This window comes from Phacochoerus africanus, chromosome 2, assembly GCF_016906955.1.
Source record: "Phacochoerus africanus isolate WHEZ1 chromosome 2, ROS_Pafr_v1, whole genome shotgun sequence".
NCBI lineage: Eukaryota > Metazoa > Chordata > Mammalia > Artiodactyla > Suidae > Phacochoerus > Phacochoerus africanus.
In genome coordinates this window covers 93,935,728-93,956,972 of record NC_062545.1, presented here as the reverse complement: position 1 = coordinate 93,956,972, position 21,245 = coordinate 93,935,728, and the positions used below count along the sequence as shown (strand labels likewise).

Below are 21,245 nucleotides of genomic sequence, written 5' to 3'. Positions count from 1 at the left end.
TCTTTCTTTTTTTTTTTAATTGAAGTTACTTGATGGTGTACACCCTAGGCATTCATTTATTTTCAGATTATATTCCATCATAGGTATATTACAAGATATGCATATAATTCCCTTTGTTATACAGTAAATCCTTTTGCTTCTCCCTTAGGCATATGGACTTAATATACAGGCCTATGTGCTTTTTAAGAGTGCCAAGGTCCTCCCTGGAACACAGTCTCACTTACATGAAAAAACTACTACTCTCCTTTTCTAGCACCCACCTTCTATGACTTCAGCTTGGTAAAGCCCCTTAGAGAATGGATCAGAGATATAAGAATAGATAATCTCACCCACAACAATATACTGTGCAGAAAAGATAACAACCCTTACTCATGCACATATCTTTGGAGACATCAGATATGATCACCCTCTTGAAGTGAGAGATGAAATACATTCTCATTTTCACATAAAGACTTGCATGGTCATACTTGTCTCCAGAGAAACCAACCATGTGAGCTTGTGCATATTCCTTAATTTCATTATCAGGAAAATAATTGCTTTTAAATTTTTGGAATGCTGGATCTCTGAAAATCTAACAAAAGCAATATATCGTCTCTCCAGCATCCAAAACTGCACATAAGTTTAAACAAAGAAAATTTTAGAGAGATGATGAATCCCCAGAAACCTATCCATGGATTTGGTGGTTATGATTGTTAAAAACAAACAATCAAACAAACAAACAACAAAACCCTACACTAGAAGTTCCCTACGTATCTTCCTAGTGCTAACATTCTATACTTATAGAGATGAGTAATAAATACTTCACATGTCTACAGCTGAATTCCTAGTCACCCCCCCAAAATTGATCATCTGCTCATTTCTCAAATAAGGTAGTAAATTCTACTCAAGCCACACCAGGAATCAACCTATTCTCCCTGTCTCCTATGTCCTCTTCAAACTTCCAAGAAACCCCGGTGTCCCTGCCTTCAATACACATCCTGAATCTGAGCCCTTCTCACCATCTCCACTGATGCCACCTGGTCCAAACAATCATCATGTTGCCAAGAATACTGCAAAAATACTTCTAACTGGTCCATATACATATTCCCCTGTAACATGTTTTTAATATATCGGTCAGTATGGTTCTGTACCACAAAAAAAGGGCAATATCATTATTGCTCTTAAAAAACAAAACAAAAATAAAACAAAAACCAACAACAACAACAAAAACCCTTCTACTCTACCAACTGATTTTAAGTTATTCAAAGTTCATATGGTGGACTAAAGGCTGTCTATTACCTGCATGTCCTTATCGTCTAAGACTTGCCACCCCCCGATTTCTGTCCCAACCTTGATGACTTTCACTGCTTCTCCCAAACAGCAGCCTAGCCCCAGCAGCAGAGATATTTGAACTATCTCTTCCTCCATGTGAATATTAGCCCCCAGACATTTGCAGGGCTCACAACCTCATCCCCTTCCCCAAGGCCAATCAAATGTCATTTTCTGACATTTCTGCCTGTCTGCATCATTCCAGTTTAAATTCCAGATCCTCTTCCCACCAACAATCCCCATCCTTCTTAGTCGGCCCAGACTCTGCTCTATTTTCCCCAAGACTTACAGTTATCTTCTAACACTTGTTTATTAAATTGTATGTTTTTCTGCACTAGAATGCTTTAGCTATGGGGCAGAAAGATTCCTGTTTTGTTTACTGCTGTATCCCAAAGTATAAGGCACTTCCTGGTATTGAATTGGCACTTAATATGTATTCCTAAAAATTCAAGGGTTATAACCTTTACACATGAAGCTGTTTTTTCCCAATTATTGCCTATGGCTACCCTAGCTCAAACTATTCAGGACAAATCTTCCCTTGAGTAGACTCCGCTGATCAAAAGAAGGAGGAAGACAGGACACATAACCATCAAGATGGACTAAAATGACTTCTGAATTTAATATAAATTGTAATGTGAAAGTAAATAAAATGAAAAAACAAAGAAAATGTCAGAGGCAGTCCTGCTGAAACATGTCATATAGAACAACTTTGATGCTGTCCCTTTCTCCCTACACTGGAGCAGTTAAAATTCTGGGAAGCCTACACATATCCCCCTAGCCCCTGAAAATAAGTACCAAGAAGTGAAAATATCACACATTGCTGTTTAGTGAGTAAATAGATGATGATCCAGTGTAACCACCAGACTGAACTTGAATTCTAGATGAAGGTTATGTACATCATTAATGGAATTCTATTTAGAGGATTGTGTGTGTGTGTGTGTGTTGGCATTACAAGGACCCTGTGAGAGCCATGTCAGACTCTGTCTGAGGCCACAGCTCAGGTCACAGAGAGGCCAAACCTCTTTGCTCCCCCTGATCCCCGTTGCTAAACCTTGGTCAGGACCAGCACTCCTGGAAGTGATACTCTCTTCCCTCCGATGTCTGGGTATGCTTTGTTGGACCCAATATATGTATTTCCTTAACAGCCCTTCCTTTGGGACCTCTTTCACAGAACAGCTCAGAAGCAAGTACCTCAGTCTCCAAAGACACAATTAGAGTTCATTCGGAGTACAGAGAAGATACATTAATGAGGTTATGATGAAATGAACAGCATTTCATCAAAAGGTGACTCTCAAATTGAATCTATGTCACAATATAAGCATACATGTATCTAACAATAGAAACTCTCCAAATTGTCCTAATTAGACTTTTCTAGAAGCTATCATGTGGTTCATGTTTTTCCTGACCAGTGCTCCTCTATCTTCCTAGGCTATACTTTCATGTCTCATTCATCAGGAAAATTTCCATCAATCCTTGGTGCTATGGCTTGAGTTACAACACTGCAAAGTTCATATGTTGAAGCCCTAACCTCCAGAAATTTGGAATGTGACTGTATTTTGAAGTAGAACCTTTATAAAGGTGATTCAGTTAAAAGGAGGTGGCTAGGATGAGCTCTAATCCAATCTGACTGGTGCCTTTATAAAACACAAAAAGTGGAAATTTAGACACAAAGAGATATGAGGGGTGCTTGGGCAAAAAAAAGACCATGTGAGGAGAAAGCAAGAAGGTGGCCATGTGCAAGCAGAGGAAAGAGGCATCAGAACAAATCAACCTTGCTAGCACCTTGATCTGGGCCTTTTAGCTCTAGAACTGTGGAAAATAAATTTCTATTGTTTACAATATCCAGAATCTGGTATTTTTTTATGGCAGCCTTAGGAAACTAACATACTTCTTAATCAATACTAGGACTTTTTTATGTTGATTTTTATATATAAAAAGACTACTTAAATTAGGAGATGCAATGTATCATAATAAAGTATTCCTTAATTTTTCATTAATTGATATATATATATAACTGAACAAAGAAATACAAACACCCACATGACCTTAATCGTTATCAGTTACTGCTTTACCTTGCAGAGATTTCCACTCTGTATCCTCTTTTGGATGCAAAGCTTTTTGAAGTCTCTCTGTCTCTGTCTCTCTACTTATTTATTTCTAGCTACATCTCCATTTCTTTCTGTTTCATGCAGCAATTCGTCTTCTTTTGACCTTGATTTTTTTAACTATTGGGAAATTATTTATTGGTAGGTTTCAGTGACTGTAAATAAAAATATTTGTTTTCATATATATATATATATATATGTGTGTGTGTGTGTGTGTGTATATAGATATGCTTTATTTGACAATATATATATTGCCAAGGAAATCTATGTATTGGAGCAAGCACAAAGATGAAAATCAGAAAATAAAAAATAAATTTATTTTGAAGGGCATTTTATGGTAGATGTTCTACTTATGACCTGCTAACTAACACACTGTCCTAACAAATGAATAAGTACCCCTGGAGTTATCAATTCTGAGTTTGTATTCTTATTTTCTCACCTATGAATTACCTGATTTGAAGCAAGTCATTTCATCCATGTAATCATGACAATGAATCCATAATGAATGTTATATTTTATATTATAGATTATAGTACTATACTTACGAGCAAGTTATGAACTGTCAAGTGTAATTAAAAATAAAGACAAAAAAGACTCTTACAACCTTCTCAGAATCTCAGCAGTGCTCTTGACTCTGTTCTGAGTCAGCATGCATGGCAGTTTTTCCAATTGATGCAGACTTGTTTATTTTAAACACATATTCAAAGACATTAATGCCAAATTAAAAAGACAAATGTAATACGCAATTTCTACATTATCCGATGACTTTATCTTTTGCTCATTTTACTTATTTCAGAGATTTACAAGCTCTTATCTGTTATCCATGACATTGAAATTAATTTTTTAAAAAATAATAATTGGAGTTCCCGTTGTGGCTCAGCAGAAATGAATCTGACTAGCATCCATGAGGATGCAGGTTCCATCCCTGGCCTTGCTCAGTGGGTTAAGGATCCAGCACTGCCATGAGCTGTGATGTAAGTCACAGTTGCAGCTCAGATCCAGCATTGCTCATGCTATGGTGTAGGCCAGCAACTATAGCTCTGAGTCAACACTTAGCCTTGGAATCCCCATGTGCCATGGGTGTGGCCCCCCCCCCAAAAAAAAAAAAAACTAAAAAAGAGGTTTTTTTTTTTAACAAAATCTTTGTTTAAGATTACTTTTCTCTATCATTTCCTCAGGGCATCTTTAATATCTTTATTTCTTAAGCTATAGATCAAGGGATTCAATATGGGAATCAACACTGTGTAGAACACTGACAGCACTTTATCCCTTTCCAGGGCATAGCTAGCACTGGGTCAGGAGTAAACAAAGACAATTGAACCATAGTACAAGGTGACAGATGTCAGGTGAGAGCCACAAGTGGGAAAATGCCTTGAGGCGACTTTGGGTAGAGCGAATCTTCAAGATGGCCAGCAATGATGAAGTAGATAGGAAGCAAGAATATGCACGGTGGAGTGATGACATTGGAGGCAAGTATGAAATAGAGCACAGCCTGATAACTTTCTTCACATCACAAGCCAACTTGACAAGGGGTGGCAGATCATCAATGATGTTCTTTCCACAGAAGCTCAAGGTAAATGTTTCACTGGTGATGATAGTTGAGTTCACAAAGCCACCAAAGTATGAAGCTGCAACAAGACGGGCACATAACCTTGGAGACATTTGCCTGGGAATAAAGCAAGGGATTGGAGATGGCCCCCATGGCGGTCATAAGCCATGGCACCAAGCAGGTAACATTCACTATAGGCCAGGCCACTGAGAAGAAGAACCGAGCTAGGCAGCCGGCAAAATTGATGATTTGTCATCAGAGATGCAGGTCATCAGGATTTGGGGGGCATAGACAGAAGCATACCAGAGATCCAGGAATGACAGATTCCCAACGAAGAAATACATGGGTGTGCGGAGCTGAGAATCAGCACAGATAAGAGAAATGAGGGTGATGTTTCCCAACAGAGTGATGATGTAAATGCTGAGGAAGATGTAAAAGAGAAACACTCTGTAACCACAGGTCTTGTCGTGAACCCTAAAAGTATAAACTCATTCACTGTGGTGAAACTTTCTCATCCATTGATTTTAGGTTTCTTTGGTTCCTCTCTGTGAAAAGATTAATCAGTAGGTCATGATTTAAGGTATTAGCAGATCAGTTTCCCCATCATTTGCCATTTGAGATCATTGAAATAATCCAATGGATGCCTATACACTGTTCATTTTAAGAAATGCTTATGCTGAACTGGGTACAATTCCTGTTGGAAAACTGGGAACTTATTCTATGGTGTCTTAAAAGATCAGATATCATGTATATAATACAACATGTGTCGCCATACATGTTTAATCTAATTGTCCTCCTTTTGAGAAATTATGATTTGTTCATCTTCTCTTCTGTTTGTGCTTACGGTGGTTGGGGACCATGTGGGAGAAAGGAGAGAGTTTGTTTTCTCTTCAAGTCCTTGAATCCTTTGGCTTTACTAGAGAAATACATGAAGAAATATACTTTTATGATTCTAACCGTATTTTGAAATATCCTTGGAAGTGCATTTACACTAATTTCCTCAAAGGCAATAATTATATTTTATTCAACATTTTATCCACAAAACCAAGAACACAGCTACACATAAAATTAAAAAAAAAAGGGTAACTCAAATAATAGGTTTACTTAGATCATAGGCATTTGAGACCACACCTATGTGTATGACACCAAATGTATGCTGAAAGGAAGAGAAAATATTATCAATGGATAATGTGGATAATTGTGTTCAAAATGTAGTTGAATTCCCTACAGACTCAAGAGTTAAAAAATAAAAAAATCTAAACTGAATTGGCCAAACCGAATGGTTTGGGAGAATAAGGTACACGGAACATGGCTCATAAAGATATCCAAGTTATTATTTTTTTTAATTGAAGTGTAGTTGACTTACAATATTACATTAATTTCAGGATGATTATTCAGTATTTTTACAGATTATACTCCATTAAAAGTTATTACAAGACACTTACTATAATTCTCTGAGGTATACAATAGATCTTTATCACGTATCTATTTTACACATAGCAGTTTGTATCTCTAATCCTGCACCCCTAAATTGCCCCCTCCCCTTTCCTTTTCCCCATTGGTAACCACTAGTTCGTTTTCTATATCTGTGAGTATATTTCTGTTTTTGCATATACATACATTCGTTTTGTTTTTAAAATTCTGCATATAAGGGATATCATACAGTACTGGTCTTTGTCTAGCTTACTTCACTAAGCATAATATTCTCTGTGCCGTGTTGTTGCAAATGGCAAAAGTTCATTCTTTTTTATGGCTAATATTTCATTGCATATGTGTTTTATATACATATATATACACACATTAAATATACACACATATATACCACATCTTTATCCCTTTGTCTGTCAATGGGCACTTGGATGGCTTGCATATCTTGGATGCTGTGAACACTGGGTGCTTGTATCTTTTCAAATTAGTGTTTTCCTAATTCCTGGAACCTTGGGATGCTACTTTATGGGAGAAGAGTTATTAAGTTAAAAACATAAGACATTTGAGAAGGAAGAGTATCAGAGTGAGCCCTAAAAGCAAGCACAATTATCCTTCTAAGAAGGCAGTAGAGGAAATCTTGACTATAGATACCTGGGAAGGAGGGCCCCAGCCATTGAAGCAGAGGCTAAAGAGATACAACCACAGGGGATGCTGGTAACCCCATTAGATTCTCCACTAGAGCTACTGGGTAGGGTGTGACCTGCCCACATCTTGATTTCAGCCCAGGGATCTTGAGTTCTGACCTGCAGAACTGAGAAAGTTAATAAATTTGTGCTGCTTTAAGCCACCAAGTTTATGATAATTTGTTAACACATGAAGTGATGGAATCCAATCTCTAACAGTCTTCTTTCCTTCAGACACAGAAGCAGGAGACTCAACTGTTCCCAACAATGGTAGAAGCACCGTCTCCACTCGTCTGTGTCACAACCCACAGCATGATCAAAAAAGGGCTAAGGTAGTATTGTCTGTCAGGGTCCTGAACAGGCAAGGATATAACATTTACGCTCTTACATCCAAGGCTTTCAAACTCTCGTATGCTTGAATAAAAACAGAATATTTTATTTTAGATAATGAACTTAAAATTAAGATAGAAAAATAAAGAATTGCTCTTTTAGACTGTATATTTTCAATGGATGGAATCCATAGATTTAAACTGTAAAATACATTAAATGCTGCATTTATTATCAAATTAGAGAGTACCGATAATAAGCAAAGGAGGAGTGGAATAAGTAACATTTCAATTCCCTTAGAATATCAAGACTGTCATGGGCTACAGTCATTTGTAACAAAGCATATTCCTGGAAGCAGCTTAAGATCAGCAATGGGGTCCTACTGCACAGCACAGGGAACTATATCCAATCTCTTGGGATAGAACATAATGGAAAACAGTATGAGAAGAAATGTAAATATGTGCATGACTGGGTCACTATGCTGTACAGAAGAAATTAACACATCACTGTAAATCTACTATACTTTAATAAAAAATTAATTTTTCAAAAGATCATGAATCAGCAGATCTGGGTTCTGATCTGAATTGACTGCTGACAGTTTTAAATGATGTCTTCTAAAACATTATTTTCTCATTTACCTTTCTTAGTTCAATGGGACTATGAGATCACAAATGTGATTACACACTGAAAACTAGAAGTGAAAACTATGTATTGCATTTCCTATAACTTCATGATTTCTTCATCTGTCCTTCAGTTATATTTGCTTTACCTTCCAAGGATTTCTAGTCACACCTATGCAGTCTTCCTAGAGATTCATGTATTTTCATGCAGAAACTTCCCCATCTTTAACGTATGGCTGTTGTGCAAACTGGGAAATTGCAGAGCTTATTTGTAGAATTACAATTGGGGAATGTAAATTTCAAAATGCATTTCTTCCCTAATCTCTTATTTCTTCTATAATCATTGAAACATAAATTAGACATATGTATGGATGTCTACATATATGACATATACATCAGTGCTTTTACAAATAAAAAAGGGTTGAAGGTGTCTTAGTGTGAGACATAGGGTACAGATAAATAGCATAAGTTAAGAAAACAGAAAAAGAAAAACAAACCCTGGGCATAGTATAGAGGTAAAGATAAAAGCCTGCTGCATACCAACAGGTTCTACCTTCTGCTCTGTGCAGATCATAAATTTGACTTGAACATTTCTAGCAGCCTGTGTATATAATTAGTAGCATTCAAAGGACAAGTGAATCAACCAAAAAATTGGGCACAACATTAACATTCTTGATATTAATTTCAAAATAATTTCTCTCAAGTGTCCTTGTAAAGCGAATGAGCAAAATATAATGCATAATATACTATGTTGAATAGAAGTCATACATTGTTGTGTGCGTGCACACACACACGAGCTTTTTTGAGCTGCCTTCACTTGATATTCATTCATAGACTTAAAGCTGATGAATGCCTTGTTAGATTCGAGGGACACTCAGAAATCTTCTCCCCACAATATCTCCCTTGCTCTTTTCTCAAACATCTCCCACTGTCAGGTGAACCTTTTAAGAGGTAGATGGTTCTGGGAGTGGTCGTCCAAAAAAAAGCTGATCTCTTAGTGACTTAATGTGTCCTCTCCAGGGTCAATGCACCTGCCATCTCTGTCATTCTGTTTAATACTTTAATCAGGCACTTCTTGAGTTAACATAATAATTATAATAGTACTGTGTGATTACAAAGATCTATCTATATTTATATATAAGATCTATCTATCTATATATTTATATATAAATCTTAGATATTAAAAAGTGAAATATATATATATAGGACTATAATACAGATAAATACATATGGAAATATATAGAGATAACAGATACAGATATGCATATAGACACTGAGGGATAGATAGATAGATAGATAGATAGATAGATAGACTGACTTACATTTCTTCTTTTAAAGAGCTCCTAGCACATGAACTTCCTAACATTGAAAAAGAAACATTTCAAAGCCATGAAAACATTGATCCATATTAATGTCTTTTCTCTAACCAACTCTATGGACAGATAAGCTTGCTGCAAGATAAAAGGAGAAGCAACAGAGTTACACACAACTACAGAGGGTTTATAAGAATGACAGCATGCAGCAAGGATACATCTAAGTCTACTGAACTGAAAAGGGGAGTAAGAATGGACAAAAAGACATTTGGAGACATTTCAGCTTCGTCATCAAACATAATTATAGGAAAGAAAACCTTATTGTAGTTCACAAATTAGAATTATGTTATGATTTGTTTATATTAAGAAGTGTTTTGGTTTTGACCATATGATGATTTCCTGACCTTTCTCACCTGGTTAATTTAACATAATACTTACTCTGTGAACATAAATAGCTACTTCATTTCAATTTCAACTCAAGTCCAGATTTTCTCACATTACCTTAGAATAAAGAGGGCCTTCTATTCACTTCACAGGAAACCTATTTCCAAACATAACACTATTGAGAGAAAATATAAGTCTGAGCATCCCTTTGGGATATATGCTGCTAAAAGCAAAGAAGACCTGCATGTGCTATTCTGGTGCCAAGTGATCAATTACAAGACTCAGTTATGTTTCTGAAAAGAAGTAAGGAGAGATCATTCATCATGAATATAATTGGTCCAATTAACCTGTAAAGTCCTCAGGCATTGTGAGTTTCACTCATGCATTTGTGATTAAAGGCGAATTCTGCAGAAAGGAATAGCGAACAAAATAGTCAGCACAGAGTAGAATTATTGACAGTCCGTAATGATAATGAAAATAATAATGATAAAGATCATACAACATCTCTCTTTGCTTAGGTCCAAGACAGAGAGTTACATCCAAGCAGAACTCAGATGGAGTGTTCAAAGACCGTGCTGGGAGGGCACATGTATGCACTTGAGGAGTGTCAGGACAGTACTGGGAGGTCATGTGTATACACTTGAGGAGCAGCAGGACTTGGGGACCTTTTCAGGATGGTACAACAAGGAAGTTGAATAAAGATAGGTAAACCATGATATAAGAGCCTCAGAAGTCCACGATCAATAGAGTTGAGATGCAAGACCATGCTTTACGTACTGTCAAGGAAGGAGTCTAAACTTTGGGGAGACAGGAATGCTGGTGAAGATCAACTAGGTGCAAACTTTTCAACCATCAGCTAAAACTTGTTCTCAAATCCTTTGATCTCAAAAACTTTTATACTCTTAAAACTTATTGGAGACTTCAGAGGGATTTTGTTTATGTGGGTTATATCTATCAATACTTACCATTTCTGATGTAAAAAAATAAGAAAAAAAAGTTTTTCATTAATTTATTTAAAATAAATAATAAGCTATAATGTGTCCACACAAAAATAGATTAATAAATACATATAACTATTTTACATTCCCTAAAATCTAAAAGGAGCAGATTTTTAAGTTTTAGAAATTTTTTATAAATGCTTGGCTTTAATAAGACAGCTGAATTCTTACATGAGTTCTGAATTCAGTGTATAGTTAGCCCTTGAACAACACAGGGATTAGACATACCAACGTTCCATGGGTCAAAAATCCACGTATAATTTACAGTCAGCCCTCTGTATATGTGGTTCCTTTGTATCTACTGTTTCCCATCTTTGAAGGATCATATTGTGGTATTTACCCTTGGAACACAAGTTCTATATTTAGGTAAAGTACATAGTGAATATATATAAGTGAATTCATGCAATTCAAACATCTGCTATTCAAGGGTTAAATGTATTGAGATATGTTGCTTCAGCCAAACCATATGAAAAAAAAAAAATCAGCCTTAAACACATATGCACTTCAAAAAGATGAGAATATTGTCAACATCTTTGGATAACTGTAATGCTATTCTCTGATACTATAACAAAACACAAGTAGCATTTTTAATTTTGGTGTGAAATATAAAGCCTATATCTGTAGTATCTGGGTCTATTATCAAAATATTGAGCTTATGGACCCCGTGAAACCGTCAAAAAACTCCAAAATTTCCTACACTGCACTCTGAGAACCACTGCTCTAAACATATCCCTTGAAAGAGCCCAGCGGACATTCCTTGCACAAAGGAAGTGCATTAGTGAGCAGAGCCTCAAAAATCTCTTTGACTGTCCTCAGTGGGCTGGAGATGACAGAAAGAAATGTTACCACAAAATGTGATATCATTTTTTAATTTACTTTATTTAATTAGAGTGTAATTGATTGGCAGTGTTGTGTAAATTTCTGCTGCACAGCGTAGTGAACAGGTACACATATATATGTATATATATATATGCATTATTTTTCTCAAAGAGAAAGACAAATAGCATGTAATATTACTTATATGTGGAATCTAAAATATGGCACAAATGAGCCTATCCACAAAACCGAAACAGACTGAAAGACATAGGGTTGCCAAGGGGGTGGGGGGGAGAAGTTGGATAGATGATTTAAAATTAGGTTTCTTGATTTGAACAAGAATAGTGGAATCCTGAAGAGTTTCAGCTAAGAGAAAGCATGTAATCATCAGATATAAATGGATGTGATTACTAGAAAAGCCACAGGAATATTTGCAGTTGCAGTCACCGAGGAAAATAAATGACTATGCATCAATTGCACTGCATCATAGAGCTAGTGACATGCAGAAATAGACATGATTCAAATCCAGGTCTTCTCACTCCAAAACATCTTCTCCCAAGAAATGTAATAGCCTCCGTATCTATCAGGCATAAAAAGAGGACCTTTCCTCAAGAAAAGAATAACATAATGGGAGAAATAAGCATCTGAAATCAAATAAGTGCAATAAAATGTGTAAGAGATATAGATTTCTGTAAAAAGTAGAGCAAAAGGAAAAATAAATGAGCATTTGCTATATTAAGGGAAATAAGGAAATTGTATAATAGTCTGACAAAGTTTGTCCAATGGAAGCGATATTAATTTATACTGAAATTCAGTATAAATATAGAAATCGATAATAAAGTAAAAATTTATCATTCATTAAGCTATGGCTTCTCAACTCTGATCCCACTCTTCTTTCTGCTTTGGGTGCTTTGGCTGAGACAGTGCAAACCACATTTCTTCCTTGCCAACTTCTACCTGCAAAGGTAGAAGGAGGCTGGTGAGCTGGAAGAGGGTCAAAGACTTTCTCCTTTCTGCTGTTACCTTCTGTGCCCATTAGTGTCACCCTAGAAATGCTTCTTCACCTAAATATAGAAATGGTGTTCCAATAGTTTAACATTTGATTCCACCTTGCAGTTTTCCACTATTGGTTGAACCAGCCTTATGACAGCACCTCCAAGATGCAAGCCTCAAATATTTGGAGTCTCTAGACCATGTGGTAAGTGGGGAGGGGAGGTCCTCTGAACTTTGCTGAAGAGCAATACTTTCTCTGAGGTCTGAGTTTCAGCTTTTCAGGATCTTCCAATTTCTAAATTTTAATAAATTCAAACTTTTCCCATTTTTGCTCCAGCCCTCAGTGTTAAAGCTGATCCCTGAAATTGTTACTTCTTTAACTCTGAAGCTTTCTCTTTTGTTTTTTTTCAATTCTTCAACAACCAGTTAGCATTTCTCATATTCATATTTTCTCTATAAAAATAATTACTTGGGTTTCTGTCTCCGGGCCAGAATCTAGCTGATGAAAAAAAAAAAAAAGCAAAAACAACAATAACAACACATTTTTTTTCCAAAGAGAACCAACAGTGCAAAAACTTGGAAGTATGAAATAATTAATTCATGAATGAATGAATTATAATACAGTCTTTTTACTCAAAATAAAATTTATTGGTGGGAGAAAATTTTTTTAATCTGTTCTACATTACAAAACTTTTTAGCACATTCTGCTTTTTTATTCCCTTGATTGGCTAATACATAACATATTCATGAAGGGCTAACTTGAGGCAGGCACAGTAATAAGCATTCCTAATCTCATTGATTCCTCACTTGAAATCCCTTATCTATTATTATCTCCAAATTCCAATTTATAGGTGAGGAAACTTTGTTTTAGGAAGGTTGCTTTTTTTTTTTTTTTTGTCTTTTTAGGGCCACACCTGTGACACATGGATGTTCCCACACTAGGTCAAACAGAAGCTACAGCTGCCGGCCTACCACAGCAACATGGGATCCAAGCTGCATCTGGGATGTACACCACAGTTCACTGCAATGCCAGATCCTTAACCCACTGAGTGAGGCCAGGGTTGGAACCCATATCCTCATGGAAACTGGTTGGGTTGGTTACTGCTGATCCATGACAGGAACTCCTGTTTTAGGAAGTTGCAATGAGTTACACAAGAGAGCCAGATGTTAAGAGGCAGAACTTGGGTTTAAATTAGGCACTGTGTCTGTAAACCCTCCAAATACAAGAAAACAAAATTGATGGAAATCACTTTCATAATTTCAAAAACAGTTTGTATTAAAATGCTGAAAATTTAATAATGAAACTATACTTACTTCCCCCTCCCCAACTAGGAAGGATATTGCTTTACTGGCTGATGCAGTACCTACTCTGCATACTCCACGTACATTAGCCACATGAAGATAGCAGCTCTTGGCGGATTTTTCCCCAGAAATATCTCTTGGATTTATTTTTTTTCCTTTCAGTTCTCAGTTTCCACAACCCTTGATAACCCTTGATGACCCTACTGCAGTGCATTATCTCAAAAACACCAGCACCATCTGTCTGTTCTCTGTTTTGTGCTTAGATGATTATGCTGTCACTGAACTTCTGGCCACTGGTTTCTCCTGCTTTCAGTCTTTCCTCCACACAGATGCTCTAATCATTCTCAAAAAACTGATGTCATATTTGATTCCTCATTTGCTACAGAATTGAAACAGATGTGTATGTGGGCAAGCTTAAGCTGTGTGCCTGTTTTAAGTCTGGTTATTTCAAGGAAATAAAGAAAGACACAAGTGTGGGCCCATAAATGCAAATTCACACACAGAGCTGAAGAGCTTCCTTGAATAGCACTCAACCATTGGGGAAACAGGTCTAATTGTACAGACTTGATCCAAGAGCATGGGGGCAGAGCTACCTTGTGGAATATTGTGAATTAAGTCATTATTATTCAGCCATGGAAGAGAAGGAAATTGGAATTCCCAATGTGGCTCATTGGGTTAAGATCCCAACACAGTGTCTGTGAGGAAGTGGGTTTGCTCCCTGGCCCCGCTCAGTGGATTGAGGATCTGGCGTGGCTACAAGCTGAGGCATAGGTCACACACAGATGGGCTGGGATCCAGTGTTGCCATAACTGTGATGTAAGCCTGCAGCTGCAGCTCCAATTTGACTTCCTGGCTTGGGAACTTCCATTGGCCATTAAAAAAAAAATGAGAGAGATAGAAGGAAATCTTGCTGTTCACTAAAACAAGGTTAAAACTGGAGGACATATTTCTAAGTGGAAAGTTCTAGACACAGAAAAAAAATATGGAAGGATCTCACTTACATAATTAATCAAAAAAGAAGAACTCAAATGGTACTGCCAGGGGCTAGACAGTGGGGCAAAAGGGAAGATGTTGGTCTGAAGGTACAAACTTTCAGTTTTAAGATTCGTAAGTTCTGGGGGGCTAATACACAGCATGATGACTAGTAAATAATAATGTACTTGAAATTTGCTGAGAGAGTAAATCTTAAGTGCTCCTACTACCACTCACAGAAATATGGTAATTATATGAAATACTGAATATGTTAATTAGCTCAATTGTAAAAATAATTTCCCAACGTACATCAAAACATCATATTATACATGTTAAACGTGTTAGAGGCGGTATTTGTCAGTTTTAAAAGATGGCCTTTTGGAGTTCCCCTCATGGCGCAGTGGTTAACGAATCTGACTAGGAACCATGATGTTGTGGGTTCCATCCCTGGCCTTACTCAGTGGGTTAAGGATCCGGCATTGCTGTGAGCTGTGGTGGAGGTGGCAGACGTGGTTTGGATCAGCTTTGGCGTAGGCTGGTGGCTACATCTCCCATTAGACCACTAGCCTGGGAACCTCCATGTGCCACAAGAGTGCCCATAGAAAAGGCAAAAAGACAATAAATAAATATATAAATAAATAAATAAAAAGATGGCCTTTTGATGGCGTACTAAAGTATTCATATTTCAGTCATGGAAAGAAAAGGTGGAAATAATGCTATTTAGGCAAAGTGCTATACCTTAGAATCTCTGTAAAACCTACAAGTCTCTCCTTTACTAAGAGAGTTTTTGCCACTACAGGTGGGATGGGAGAGCACTCCCTCCATCTACTACAACCCACCCAGTGCTCACCCACACCTGCCCAGTCTTGAGGCACAGTATGGAAGAGGAAAAAATGTAAGGCAAGAGGCAGAAAAGGTCACACAGCAGCTAGGATTGCTATGAACCCCATACAGAATACAAGAGGACTAAGCTACTTAGTGCAACTACAACAGGCACAGGGGCCAGCGGACATTTTTTGGAAGGATTGAAAGAAGAAAGAGGATCATATTCAATGTAAGGAAGAGGATCATACTGACTGTGCTTTTCAATATTTGAGCGATGCTCGCCTAAGAAGGGAGAACCCCTCCTTAAAAAAAAAAAAAAATTCCTGGACATATTAAGGCTAGGTAATTTGCACTTCTATAAGTGGAACTTGAAGAAAAAATATAACTATTGTTGTTTCTGACCCTATTGTAAATCACCCACCCTTCTCAAAAACCTCAGACCAGTATGGCAACTTGACAAGATGTAGAGGGTGTCAAACTCCTCTACATGACACAAAAGGCTTCTATATTACAGACTGCCTCTCCAGTCACATCTTCTGTTACCCACCACCGTCAAGGTCTCCTTTGGTACAGACCTTTAGAACTCTGCGCTGTTTCCTGGAAAAGTATCCACTATGAGCACCTCTCCTTGGATTAGTACATGCTATTCCTTACGGCTGCAATGCTCTTGCAAGCTATTTCACTTTGCATGTTCTACTCATGCCACATAATTCAAGTCAAGAATTAACCTAAAACACTTGGCATTCTTCATTCTCCTGTAGAAATAATGTGAATTACCGACTGCACTTTGTGCAAGGTGATCCCCACCCCAAAGACATGTACAAAGCACTATTAACATCAGGAACTCAGGGTGCCCTCTACACTCAACTCTCAACACTTAAAATAATTATAATTCCAAGTGCTTGCTAAGTGCCAGGCACAGGTTGAGCACTTTATGGATACCACCTCATTCAAACCTCAAATACTTCAAAAAGATAAAACCTGCTTAGAGCAGTGGAGAACTTTCCTGAACATCATACAATAAAATGAAACAAAATGTGCAAGTGGCATTTGCACTGTGGCTCAGTAGGTTAAGAACCTGATTCAGTGTCCATGAAGATATGGGTTCAATCCCTGTCCTCACTCAGTGGGTTAAGGATCTGACGTTGCCACAAGCTGCGGCATAGATCACAGATGCAACTGGGATCCAGTGTTGCTATGGCTGTGGTGTAGACTGAAGCTGTAGCTCTGACTCAACCCCAGCCCAGGAAATTCTATGTACTGCGGGTATGGCCCTAAAGAGAAAAAAAATTAAAAATTATGATATAACATTTCTTTAAGAAATGAAATGGTTTTGAAAACAGAAAATGCACAGTAATTGTGTTCAAGCATTCTATGAATAATTTGTAAAATAAGTTAATACACATAAAGTGTTTGGAACCCTGTTTAAAATATACAATATATAAATTTAGAGTTAATATTAATATTGTTGTTTAATTTCTCTCTTTTGAACACTGAAGTACTTTTCATATCTTTGGGGGAAGGTGGCATAAGATCTCAGAAATTGCAGCATTTCTAGTAATGTGAAATTCCTATTTAATTTTGTTATGGCAGCTGCCCAGCATCCCCACGGCTGCAGCACCCTGTGGCTGCAGTGTATCAGCTCCAACAGCTGTTTTACCCTGTGAGAAACCAAGCGAGTTGGAGAACTCAGGTTGATTATGTGGGCAGGCTCAGAGGAGATCACTCTCCAGAGTCTGAGCCCCAAAGAAAGGCTTCACAAGGTTTTTATGCACTAGCTCTTCCGGGTCTGTGCTTGGCTGGTCAGATAGGAGTGAGAACAAGGGTCGTAATTGCGGAAGCAACTTTACAGAAGCAGATGTATGGAGGAGGGATGGTTGAGGCAGTTGGCCGGACTTTGCTTAGTCATCATGGGCAGGGTGTCTCCTTTCTACCTTTTTATCAGGGCATTTTCTCCAACAATTTTTCATAAATTTCTACCCAGTAGCGCCCTTGAAACTGAGCCCTGTCAGGCTCCTGGGCACAAAAGCCTATGGTCCCTCATTGTTTTTTAGGAAATAGGCCACATTCAGCCTCCTTGACTTTCCCTGAGTTCAAACAGCTGCTAATCTGGGAAGGGAGGGGATGCAGAGCGGTCAAGAGACAACAGTACCACCTTGGGGCAGGGTCCTGGTTCCTCCTCAAGGAATACAAATACTATCTTTGAGTTCTTCTCTAGAACTAACCACCCCCTCCCAAAATGGAAGATGTTCATGACGCATCCTTCATTCCAGAAAAAAGGACCACCAGGACCAGTCCTGAGACCACTTAACGACCAGCTTTGAAATACAATGCAAGCTTGTGCTTACTCTCATCCTTAACTGTGGCCCTATTTTCCACTCCTAAACCACAAAATCACTTTCTATTCTCTTCCTAAGGGGGGCACAGTCTTTACGGCATTAGGCTGCTGTGACCCCCCCACCTTTGCCTGTCAAAACACTAAACCTATTTTTTCTCCTTCACCCAAAACTGTGTGTCCACGTTTCTACTCAGCACTGGTGGACAGAGGCAGAGTTTCAGCAGCACCCTGACAAAAACATGAGAGGTGTGTATGAGTGATGAGACAAACAGGCATTGCCCTAGTTAAAATGTTATACACTAATAAAAATAAAATTAAAAAATTAAAAAAGCCAAAGCAAATAAACCTTTAAGAAAGATTACAATCATGGAAATGTAATGGCAAATATTATAATGCTGTGTTTTCTGCAGATCAAATGGAAAAGGAAAAAAAATCTGTTAAAAGGTGTTATCCTCTGTACTTTCCAATACATTTTTCTGTGAAACTAAAATTAATATTTAAAAAATATAATCTATTAAAAAGCATGGGAGGACATGGCTGTTATCGGAAAAGGAAGTTAAATTTGAAGTGAGCTAAACATAAAGGGGAAGATTGAAGGGAGTTTTCATTTTTCTTCTCTATATGTTAGTGGGTTTGACCCTTTTTAGTAACAGGCATATATTCATGTAACCTATGTAATAGAAATAAAAAGTGAATTAAAATCCATTTTCCCTCCTTTTTTTTTTTTCAGGTCTGCCACTTGCAGCACGTGGAAGTTCCCAGGCTAGCAGCCAAATCAGAGCTGCAGTGGCCAGCCTGCGCCATAGCCACAGCAACACCAGATCTGTGCAGATCCACACAACACTGGATCACAGCAGCACTGGATCCCTAACCCACTGGGCAAGGCAAGAGATTGAACCTGCATCCCCACAGATACTAGTCAGGTTGTTTCTGCTAGGCCACAACAGGAACTCCCCCTCTATTTATGAATATATTAAGTATAATTAACGAATGCTATGTTTAAAATGTTTACTTCTCTAGAAGAGTTTCCGTCATGGCACAGCGGAAACGAATCTGACCAGTAACCAGGAGGTTGCAGGTATTTTCCCTGGCCTTGCTCAGGATCCAGCGTTTCTGTGAACTGTGGTGTAAGTCACAGGCTGGCTGGGATCTGGCTTTGCTGTGGCTGTGGCATAGGCCAGTGGCTACAGCTCCAATTCAATCCCTAGCCTGAGAAAACTTCCATATGCTGCGAGTGCAGCCCTAAAAAGACAAGAATAAAATGTTTACTTTTCTATATAATTACTTGTGTCCATATGTGTACAATGAAAAAATATATTCCAATTTCAGCATAGCATGAAAAGACACTTTTCTTGGAGAATTTCTGCCACCTTGTGGTGTATCAAAATAATACCACTTTTAGAGCCTTTATAAGTGGGCTCAACAAAAAACACCTTCTATTAACCAGGCTCTCCTGCTCTAAACACTTATGGAATCCTTACCCTTCCAAGATTCTGTGACAAATAACCCCAATTTTGTAGTATATTGTGCTGAACAATTTACATATATCGGCAGTTAGACATTTCCTTGTCTGTTGGAGGCTTGCCAGATATGCGTGTGCCATAGTGAATCAAAGAGACTAGATGGTGCTTGAAGGATGATGCTAACCTAGGCTCGCAAAATATATAAGACTTTCCCAGAGGCCTGGGGGAAAGGGAGTGAGACAGCAAATGTACATCGTATAAGTGGCTGCTTGAAAGCAAGTTGCCAAATACTCCAGATGTCGGTGATGGAAAGCCAGTGACATTCTTGTTCTCATGACCAGAGGAAAGGGTGTAATAGCCTTAAGCATAAACAATATAATCTTTCACTGGAGGGTTAATCATTTATAGTATCTATGAATACAAAGGGTCTGTGTCTTGCATATCTGTAGCCTTCATCAGTAACATTGTAAATGATACATGTGATTCTGTATGGACGAGGAAGTAGAAAATAGCAAATAAAAATCATGACTTGGCTCAGAGGGTTGCTATTGCCTCTCGAAGGCGGTAGCCCCCTGATCCCCACTCTATTTCTTTGTCTCTTATTTCTTAAATCTGTAGCACTGCTGACTTTGGGACCTGGGTTGACGAGCAGTCCCATCACCTGTCCCTTGCCTAAATTACAAACCCTCAAGAACAGGGTCCGTATTTATTTCTTCCTACCTTTGTATCATATCCAGACCTCAGCACAGCCTCCTTAAAGCACCAAGCACAGGAGCACTTGATAAACATATATTGAATCAGTTAATTAACATACTGAAATATATTCATCTCAGAGTTATTTTTTAAATTTAAAAAAGCAATGCACATACGTGTATACAGTATCTTCCCATTTGCTTGGGTGTGCAAATGTATATATATTCTCACAATTGGAGAAAAATCCTCTGGAACAAAACCCAGGAACTGTTCATAATGATCCATGTTAGAGAGGGGAGCTGGAGGTCTGGACTGTGATAACTGTGATGGTCATTACTTATTGTGTATCACTTGCATTCTTATTGGAGTATTTACAATGAACACATATTATTGCTTAATATAAATGCATAAACAAAACAGTAGCTAGCATAGCTATTGCCAAATGCAAATTACTTGTATGTTTCATGATATAAAGGGGAGGGAATTCCACATTTTTTTTAAATTTTAGTTTTTAATTGTGCCTATTTAAGGCATGTAACATGATGTTTTGATACACAGTGAAATGATGACTACTGCCAAGCTAATTAGCATATCTGTCTCTTCCCATCATTAGCATTTTGTGGTGAGGTCACGTGAGATCTACTCTTTAGCAAGTTTCCAGTATACTGAAAAGTAATTATTAACTATAGTCATCATGCTGTACGTTAGATTTCTTGAACCTACTCACCCTACATAATTGAAACTTTGAAACTTTTGACCAACATCACCCTATTTCTCACGTTTTCCTGCCCCTGATAACCACTGTTCTACCCTCCACATCTATGAATTGGACTTTTTTTAGATTTCACATGTAAGTGAGATCATGCAGTATTTGCTTTTCTATGTCTGGCTTATTTCACTTAGGATAATATCCTCCAGATTCATCCATGTTGTTGCAAAATACAGGATCTCCCTCATTTTTAAAGTAAATTACAGATATAAATCTATCACAATTTCTTTATCCATTCATCCATCAGTGAATATTTAGAGTACTCAAGGTACTGACTGCATTTTCTTTGGATATATACACAGAAGTGCGATTGCTGGATCATATGGTAGTTCTATTTTTAAAGGAACAGCCAAACTCTT

The 21,245-nt window shown here is 37.7% G+C and overlaps 1 pseudogene; it reads right to left on the bottom strand.

Moving 5' to 3' along the window:
• Positions 1-4,579: 4,579 nt before the first annotated feature.
• On the bottom strand, positions 4,580-7,160 carry LOC125120702 (olfactory receptor 1013-like; annotated as a pseudogene).
• Between the last annotated feature and the right edge of the window lie 14,085 nt (positions 7,161-21,245).